Source organism: Manis javanica, chromosome 2 (genome assembly GCF_040802235.1).
Source record: "Manis javanica isolate MJ-LG chromosome 2, MJ_LKY, whole genome shotgun sequence".
Classification (NCBI taxonomy): domain Eukaryota; kingdom Metazoa; phylum Chordata; class Mammalia; order Pholidota; family Manidae; genus Manis; species Manis javanica.
In genome coordinates, this window is record NC_133157.1 from 141,992,658 (window position 1) to 142,001,862 (window position 9,205).

A 9,205-nucleotide genomic window follows, 5' to 3' on the forward strand; every position below is an offset into this window, starting at 1 on the left:
TGTAATCCTAGAATGAGAGCTCCACAAGACAAAGGCATTTGCACATAGTGTTTCCTCCCACATAGATGTGCAAATGCCTTTGTCTTGTGGAGCTCTCATTCTAGGACTACAGATTAACATATCAACAAATAAATGATAATATAAGATGATAACTGCTTCTACAGGTATTAATAAAATGCCATTAAAGCACAGTATTACAAAGCAACTAATTTATCATGGGAATATGGGAGAGGTTCACAGAGAGGGTAATATTTGAAATAGATATTTAAAAATGAGTCAGAGTTGACAGATGACGATAAGTTGAAATGTGATCCAGGAAAGAGAGTAGTATGTGGCAAGGTCCAGAATGAAAAATATTGAGATCAGTTTGGGTGCATGGAGGTGGCTGTGGAAATGAATTTGTAGCCAGATTTTCAGCAGAAGTTTGGATTTCAGTTCACAGGTACTGGAGTCAACTGAGTTTTTCTGATACCTCTGATCTACATGTATAAGGGAGAAATTGGTGATAGGTAAAGAGTTTGATGTGATAGATCCAAATAACAGATGATGAGGCCTTGGATTTAGGCAGAGACAATAGGAAGATGTAGGAAATGCTGGATCTGAGACACTCTTCTGAGAGAATTGACAGCATTTTGTGAGCAACTTGATATAGAACTGAAAAAAAGGGAGGACTTGAGGTGTCAAACATTGTTTGAAATTCACAAAGAGTACTTACAGACTGTTTGAGTGGTACCACCTACCCACCTAGCAGGTGATGCTGGGATGAAATCTTTTGAATATGACATTCCTAAATGGGATCGTTCTTGGTATTTATCCTGCCTGGGGTTCTCTGAGCTTCCTGAATCCATATCTGTGGTTTGGTGTCTGTCTTTAATTTTGAAATGTTCTCAAACACTATTACTTCGACATTTCTTCCATTCCATTTTCTCTTTCTTTTGCTTCAGGTATTCTAATTATGTGCATATTATACCTTCTGATATTCATCACAGTCTTGGATGTTCTGTTTTGTCCTTTTTTTTATTCCCTTTTTTTTTGCATTTTAGCTTGAGAAATTTCTAATTGACATATTTTGATATTTTCTGATTCTTTTCTCAACCTCATTCTATCTACTGATGAGCTTATCTAAAGCATTCTTCATTTCTACTATGGTATTTTTTAGTTTTTCTTAGCAATTTTTACATTATATTAACCATCTGTTCTTGTATGTTATCTACTTTTTCTATTAAAACCTTTAATCATTGTTAATTTTAAATTTGTCATCTGAGAATTCTAACATATGTGTCATACCTGCATCAGGTTCCATTTATTTCTTTGTCTCTTAGGCTGTGTGTATGTTTTCTTTATTCTGCCTTTTAGCATGTCTTGTAATTTCTTGCTGAAATTCTATTATGTTGTATTGTGTGAAAAGAAATGTGATAAATAGATTCGTTGTGTGAGGGTTTATATTAATGATTAGATGTTGGTCTGTGTTAATATTTACTGTAGCTCTGGGTACCAGAGACTTTAAATTCCTCTAGTGTCCTCTTTTTGTCTCCTCTCTTGACTTCGGGCTTACCTACATACTCTCCTTAATAGTCTGTGTCTGGCAGCTCTTTCATCTGTGATCATCTCTTATTATACTGGAGGCCTGTTCATGTTTTGGTAAGATACAGGCGAAAGAGAACATTCTATAAAATCTCAGTCTTTGAGAGCCTGTGTCTCTGGTCTGTGACCTTCATAAGTGATTCTCTGGTGATATAGCCTTTATGTACTCCTCACCCCCTGCTCTCTTCCATGACCGTAGGGTTTTCAGTCTACTGAAGCTCTGACCCCGTTAACTCTGTGAATGTGTGTGTGTGTGTGTGTGTGTGTGTGTGTCACCTTAGATGAGGCAGGAAGGCTGGAGGGGCCTGGAATTGGAAGGAATCTCTTCCTCCTGAGATAGAGTTTTAGAATTGAGATCTTGCATATCCCTTTTATCTGGAGAGGTACCCTTTGTTATGGAGGAGACTCTTCCCCTCCCCCTGCCAGAGTCCAGGGAAATCTTTTTTAGTGGTATTTCTGGAGAGAAAAAAACCGTGGAGGTGAGGTAGTCTCCAGAAGACAACGGCCTTGCAGAGTTCCTCACTTTCGTGATAGTCTGCATTCAGGCCTCAGCAATTTGTCATTACCACTTAACTATTCCTACCATATTGTGCCCTGGTGGCTTCTGCTCCGGGTAAGCAGATCATGGTTTCTGTACCTCCCTAGGCACAACTGATTCAGGATTCCAGGGTGACAGTTTGCTCAGTGCTTCACTTCTCCAATAGCTCCCGGAAAAGTCACTGATGTTTAGTTTGTCCTGCCTTTTCTTGTTCTAAGGACAGTTGTTGAGAGCTTCAAGGCTCCTTATGTATTGATGCTGAAACTGGAAGGTGATTAATTCTTTTGAGAAAAGGGGTCAGATCATCTAATCATGTGCCTTTCTCCCACCAGTGTCAACCCTGGGTGACTCCTGTAGGGTCTGCCATTTTCCTAATTTCCACATGCTCTATGTTTTTGCTCTAAGACTCAAACTTCTATTTCTTCATTTCCCTCTTCCATTTCAGAGTACCCTTCAAATTTCTCTTCCCATATAGACAGACTCCATTTCATCCTAACTAATGATGCTGCTGTCCTGGCAATGCGCATATGTGGTATTGTTTTCCTTTTTTCCTCCCACATCCCACTTTCCTTAGGAGGAAGTGAAGATATAGTGCTCCTAGAATTTTGAGTGCTGTGTCCAGCCCCATATGCAGTCTTCCATTCCTATGGGGAAAAAAAATCTTCCTTCTTTGGCTTCTGGCTATAAAGAGTTACAGGTCAACTATTTAGAGGCTGCATAGAATTCCTTAAATTCTATTGAATGCACATACCATATTGCATAAAACCATGCCCAGCACTGGCTGTCCCCTATGTTGCCAGCTCTAAGGAGGCAAGGTGCTTGGTTGCCTTGTTCATTGCTGCATTCCAAGCACCAGATCATGCTAAGAAAAATTATCTGATTTGTAAATGAGTGAAACAGTGCAGTAGATCCTTTCAGTGATGTACTAGGGCATCATTTAACAAGCCCACCCAGAGATTATTTAATTTTCTAGGAGACTATTTCATTGTTTGACTGCTATTTCTATTAATTAAGGGCTTAGACTCAAAAAAGATACATTTATTTATTGATTTGTGTCTGATCAAGATGCAAATTTCTGTCCAGTAAAATAGATAACTTGAAAAGCTATGGCTTATTTCCTTGTAGTGTTGTTCAGTAGCCGCATCTGGAGAGGTCTCTCCCTGCACACTAGGTGAAGCTTCAGCCTGGATGGGGGAGGGTTCTTAACTCCGATCAAGAAAGAATTCTCAGACAGGTTGGACAAGTGTAGGTAAGGAAGGAATTCATTAAAGTGACAGCAGTAGTAATGGCAGTAGCCATGCAGGCAGTAGAGAGTAAGGAAGAGCAGAGGGAAGAAAGGAAAGTTCACTGAACTCCTGCACATCATTGGTCAAATCCTTTGCCAACTCTTGAAGTCAGGGTCACTCATGTCCCATGTCCACTTGAATCTGCATGGTGTAGGAACTAAGTTCCTGCCACCTCAGGATTTGGGGGAGCTGTAGAGCCCTGGATGGAGTGAGATTATATTCAGAGAAATTCCTAAAGGCAAAGAAAGGAGATTTTCAGGCAGGCTACTAAAGAGCATGATTGTACATCTGCAGTCCCATCTGGGTCACCTAGGCGATGGGAACTTGCAAGCCCAAACCGGAGATCTTAATAGCTATTTCCTACAAGTCTGAAGTAAGACAGAGAGAGAGAGAAGACTAGTGCATAAGTCTAGAAAATTTAATTAAACAGTGAAGTAACAAAGACACATCGTTAGAAGAGCACAGAGACAAAATGCAGTAAGTTGAGCAGCAAGAAGGCTTTTTTTTTTTTGAGAGGGCATCTCTCATATTTATTGATCAAATGGTTGTGAACAACAATAAAATTCTGTATAGGGGGGTCATTATGCACAATCATTAATCCATCTCAAGCCTAGTTCTCGTCAGTCTCCAATCTTCTGAAGCATAATGAACAAGTTCTTACATGGTGAACGAATTCTTACATAGTAAATAAGTTCTTACATGGTGAACAGTACAAGGGCATTCATCACAGAAACTTTCGGTTTTGATCATGCATTATGAACTATAAACAATCAGGTCAACTATGAATATTCATTTGATTTTTATACTTATTTATATGTGGATCCCACATTTCTCCCTTTATTATTATTATTATTTTTATTTTTAATAAACTGCTGAAGTGGTAGGTAGATGCAAGATAAAGGTAGAAAACATAGTTTAGTGTTGTAAGAGAGCAATTGTAGATGATCAGGTGTGTGCCTGTAGACTATGTGCTAATCCTAGCTAGACAAGGGCAATAAAACATCCACGGATGCAGAAGCTTTCTCTCAACACTGGGGGTGGGGGGGCGGCGTGAGGTTCTAAGCTTCACTACTGTTGTTCCCCAATTTCTCACCTGATGGCCCCCCTGCAACTGTGCCTGTCTTAGGTTGTTCCTCCCTTGAGGAATCTTACCCGTCTCTGGCTAACCAGTCATCTTCTGGGGCCATACAGGGAAATGTAAAGTTGGTAAGTGAGAGAGAAGCCATATTGTTTGAAAAGGTTAGCTTTTTACTTTGCAGATTTATGCCCTGTGGCTTCTATGCCCAGCACTTGTCTCGAGGTATCTTTACCACCTGGAGGAATTATGATACTCGGTAAATTAGATATGAGGCACGAATTCTATTTAAGGGTTGTAAATTAGGAAGGAAGAAGAAAAGCTATAGAGGTAGCATATGGAAGAAAACATGGGAGGATTGATTATTTCTTTGACATATCTTCTTGTAGAGTACCTTAAGTATGTATAGGTTTTAAACTACTAACTTGCGCGCACATATTAACATAATAGGAATATGGTGACATAAACAAAGCAAATCTATAATTACCAGCCATCTCCAGTGAAGCCAAGAAAACCATTTAGGCACCCTAGGCATTTGTGAAAATTAGTCTATGATATGATGGATATTGTCCAACTGTACTTGAACAGTCTGAGAGAAATCAGACAAATTAAAGCAACCCATTTCTGGGATCTGTTCACATCCCATATGTTCTTTTAACCAAGAAGGCTTTTTTTTAAGGCAAAGTACACACTCAAAGAAAAGGAAGTGTGGGCAGACTCAGAAAGGAGGCACACTTAAAGTTTGGAATTTGTGTCTTTTAAGGATTTCAAGAATTGGGTAAAGAGCCAGGGGTCATAGGCTTGACATGTGGTCTCAGGATGTCTATCTCTGGTGAGACATAGTATGTATTATCTATAGTCAGTCCAATAGATATTCTGTAAGTTAAACTTCTTACAAGGAATTTATTGATCCTGTTCTTCTCCAAGATAGTGGTTACCCTCAAGCAGTGGAAACATGCCATTTAGAATTGCTTGCCCCACCTTAAGATAATGTGGGTTGTTGGCTAATTGCCATAAAATATGTTAGGAATATTAGCTCCTAACTCCCTGGTTTTAAAATGGAATCTTAGCCCTTAAGTTGGAGTCCCTCCTGTTCTTAGTATACTATTTATATCTCAGTATTTTCATGATAGGCAGGAAAAATCAATCATGATGTTTGTCCCATGTCCCTGCTTTACCCCAGTAGGACTTAGCTAGTTTGAATATACCCTAACAATCTCATTCTAACATTCTCTTTTTTAAGGATGACATAAATTCCCTTTCCTCAAAGCTTCCCTGAAACTAGCTTTACTATATTCCTGCTTGCTTCAATAATTAGTGAGTTGAATAAAATCAGTGACATGTGTTCATTCTCTGTTTGCTTGAGAGTCATATTTTTCATTTTTGAAAATTATATTTTTGACAATGATTACACTGAACATTGTAGGCACTTAGTAAATAATTGCTGAATGAGTAGATAGATGATACAGAGAATATCTCTTACAATGCATGTTGGGAAACTTATTTTAGTATGTCCTTAGACTTAGTTCCTAGCTATGGAACTGCCTGCTCAGGCAGTATAGCCACTTGCAGTTTTGGTAGATATTACCAAATTACAGTCCTACTAACAGCGTAGGAGGGTGCTTATTTCTCATGTACCCCTCACACACTGAGTACTTCATCAAATGATTTTTTTTCATACCAATCTGAGCAGTGAAGATGTTTTCATTTGTTTTTTAAAAATATGCAGAAGCATCCTTTACAGTTCTATTGGCTGTTTATTGAAAACTCGTATCTGTTCTTCAATCTCCAATCTGTCCAGTTCTTCTTATGCATGTGTTTCTTTACCTGTCTCAGACTTCTAGACTTTTGAACTCTCTGCTCCCATTTATCAGGTCCCTTTCATCTTCTGTTTCTCCTCTGCCTGGTCTCGATCCCACTGTCTACTCCTTCCCCTGTACTCATTCTGGATCAGTCCAGCTGACCACCCGTTTTCTTGCATCTTTACCTGCTCTGCTGAGTGATGCTAAACAAAACAAAACAAAACCCATGTGATCCTATCATCTTTTGCCTCTACAAATCTACAAATTCCGTCTCCTACACTAATCTTTTTTAGTCGACAATTTCTTTTTTTTTCCGGCAAAGAAGCTATATAACATACCTACTCTTCTTAAAAATACCTCGTAATCCATCACTTTGTCCTTCAAATTTATCAGGTAACACATTTTCCTCTTCAGTGAGAAAAGGGATGCCATTTGCAGCCAGTGTCTCTCTCCCCCCTGCCCACCTGCTGCAGCCCTGTGGGCCTCTGCTCCAATCCTTCCCTTCTTCTCCTTGGTTCCAGTCAAAGGCCGGTCCACATCTTGTCCAAGGTTTCAGAACCCACCCTTTCCCCTGCTAAGGAGCATCATTATCTTCTCATTTTTTCTCACATCTTCAACTTTCCCCTCTCCTCTGGATCCTCCCATTAGTATTTTAATGTAAGACTCTTCTGTTTTACAAAGTTCACTTTGGACTCTTTCCTCCCCTAGCATCTTTCCTGGGCACAGCTAACCTTCTTGAAAGAATTGAAATGTTCTTTTTCCATGGATGCTGTGAGATCTAGAGCTCTCTGGCTTCTCCTTCTTAGTTTCATTCATGGATTTTCCTCCTCTGCCCTTCCTTACATTTGGGCTCCTCTGGACTTTTATCCTCTTCCATTCGCCCTTCCGTCCTAAGTCTGTATATGCTCCATCAGTTTTATCCTTTCTCAATGAAGAAATTAAAGCTATACACTGATGTTTACAGGATTCGTGTTTTCCAGCCTGATGTCACTCCTGAGATACAGACTGGTAAGTCCCACTGGCTGATGAACACCTACATTCGGCTGTCTGTGCTCCAGGCAGAGAACTAACTTACCGCGCCTTAAACTTGACTTATCCCAAAGAAAAACTGTCTTTTCTTTTTCACAGTAAAACTGCCATTTCTCCTGTGTTTCTTATCTTGGGAATGTAGCCACATTCATCCCTCTTTCCCAGCTAGAACTTTGAATGGCATCTTTGATTCCTTGTTTTTCTGACCCTGACCCCCATTCTTGTTCATGAAATCTTCCAGTTCATGAAGCCCCAGGAAAGGTTATCAAAAGATCAGAGCAACCCTTCTGTCTGCTGGAACAGTTTCTGGTTGCTTAACAGGAGCCTGGATGTGGGTAAAAGGCCTTCTGTGTTCACTCTTGTCTGCCATGTGAACTGTGTCTTTCTCCAGGAACTGGTTTGTCCCGGGGAGCCTCCGCCACTGGCACAGGTTGGTGGGCAACATAGAAACAGTGGGAGTCAGCATTTCCTTGTGCTTGTTCTAAACAGTGTTTCTGGTGATGAGTTTTCTCCACCGATCTCTTTATCTCTTGATTATCTGTTTGTCATTTACCTCTATCTATCTATCTACCCATCTATGTTTCTAGTCAACTACGTATCTACTTACTGTTTGTAATAGATAATAGATTTACATAATGCAAAATGTATAAGGCATAAAAGGTTATCAGAGTGAAATGAAAGCACCACTTCTAGCCACATCCTACAATTCCCTCCTTCTCCCAGAGAAAAGCCACTATTAGTTTCTTGTGTATCCTTCCAAGATACAAGCATACAAATAACACACATACGCAGGCATTTCTTTTCTTTCATTTTTTTCTTTGCTACACACACTGTATTGAACTTGTTTTCTCTTCTTAACACATCTTGGATATCTTTCCATATCAATGTGAAGAGCCACTGCCTCATTCTTTTTAGTAATTTCATTGTATTCCCATTTATTATAATTGTTTTAACTAGTCCTCCACTGATAGACATTTAAATTTTTCCATCTTTTAATCTTATCAAACAATGCTGCAATTAATACAATCTTATTGTATTATGATTTCTCTATGTTTAAACATTTTTTCCCTTATTTCAGTTGTGTTCATTACTGTAATTTAGAGAGTCTGATTTCAATCTTTTACTGGCACCATCCTAAATGGCTTTTATAATATGCTTAATCCTCTATTTGTTATTGAAGAGCGCCCATGTATTGTCCACTATAAGCAATGATATTAGTATATTTTCACATTTTACAACTTTGCCTCTTGCATATCCCCAAATTTGATTATGTCATTATCATTGGTTTTTCAAGTGTTTACTTTTGTATTCTTAAAGTACTTATGCTTCTAATTGATTTATCAGTTTTAAGTATATTTTGAAACCCTATTTTAATACATAAACATATTGTATTTCCATTGCTTCTCCTCTCTGACCACTACTCCCACATTTTGATAGTTATATTTATATTTAACATTATAAATAAAATAAACACTCTCACTTTGTTCTATGGCCATAGGCTGGCTAATCTCAATCCTGTATTTAGGAACAGGGTCCAAATGCTATGTGTCCTTTTCTCATGACTTCCCCTCACTTAGTCATTGGCTCAAATCCATATTCTAATGTTTATTCACGAAGAGCTTGTGGGAACTATGTTCTCTAAGTTCTTGCATGCTTAAGCATAATTATCTGCTGCCTTACACTTTAAAATTTTGAGTTCACTTTAGATTTACAGAAAAGTTGCAAAACTAACATTGGATTTCTCTATGTAAGCATTTGACATGACTATAGCACAGTTCCCAAGCCAGAAAAGCCTTTGATACAATAGTGTTAACTATCGACATTATTTGCATTTCACCAGTTTTTAAACTAATATCCTTCTGTTGTTGTTTCAAGATCGTGTCCAGCTTTC